This window comes from Mastomys coucha, unplaced genomic scaffold (genome assembly GCF_008632895.1).
Source record: "Mastomys coucha isolate ucsf_1 unplaced genomic scaffold, UCSF_Mcou_1 pScaffold5, whole genome shotgun sequence".
NCBI classification, from domain to species: domain Eukaryota; kingdom Metazoa; phylum Chordata; class Mammalia; order Rodentia; family Muridae; genus Mastomys; species Mastomys coucha.
Window position 1 is genome coordinate 116,027,370 of NW_022196911.1, and position 634 is coordinate 116,028,003.

The following is a 634-nucleotide window of genomic DNA, read 5'->3' on the forward strand; positions in this document are numbered from 1 at the left end:
TCTCTCCCTGGCTGTAGAACATCGTGAACACACAAAGTCTCTGTCTCCATTTGATGATGTCATCGACAAGACTCCTGTCATCCGCTCTGTGGTGTTAAAACTGCTTCTCAAGTACAGGTCTGTAGTCAGAATTTTGGTTTCACGAAATATGTTTTCATTTTAATCCCAGGTGTGGGATGTGGGGCTGCTTCAGACGGTCAGAGCAGCTGACCATGATTTGCCTCATGCTCTAGCAGGGGCAGGGTTTTGCCAGCTGCAGATAGTTTCTGCAGTTGTCTGACATTTGGAATTCTGGGGGCTTCTCAGGGGATATTTAAGTGCACGGGCCATGAGAGGGTAGGCTGTGGGTTGTTGGTCGATTATTACATAGTCTTGCTCAAAGAAACAAGAAGAACTTAGATATCATGACAGCAAAGATCAAACTTGTCCCAAGAAACTCAATGCTCCTAATCACCAGGAAGTAGTTTGAGGATAATGCTGCCCCCATCCCCCTCTATGAGCTGGGAGCTCACCTGTGGTCTGGAGAAGCTTTCTGTGTAAGGAAACCCAGTTTACTTGAGCCTTGTATGCTTGTAGTTTCCCCCATGGGCCTGTGAGTGTGACCCAGTAGCAACTGATAGTTAGCAAGAAACCA

At 46.8% G+C, this 634-nt stretch overlaps 1 protein-coding gene across 1 annotated transcript in view; it reads left to right on the plus strand.

Annotated features, from left to right (window-relative positions):
- The window catches only part of Rnf213 (ring finger protein 213), a 110,078-nt gene that overhangs the window by 80,793 nt on the left and 28,651 nt on the right, over positions 1 to 634 (plus strand).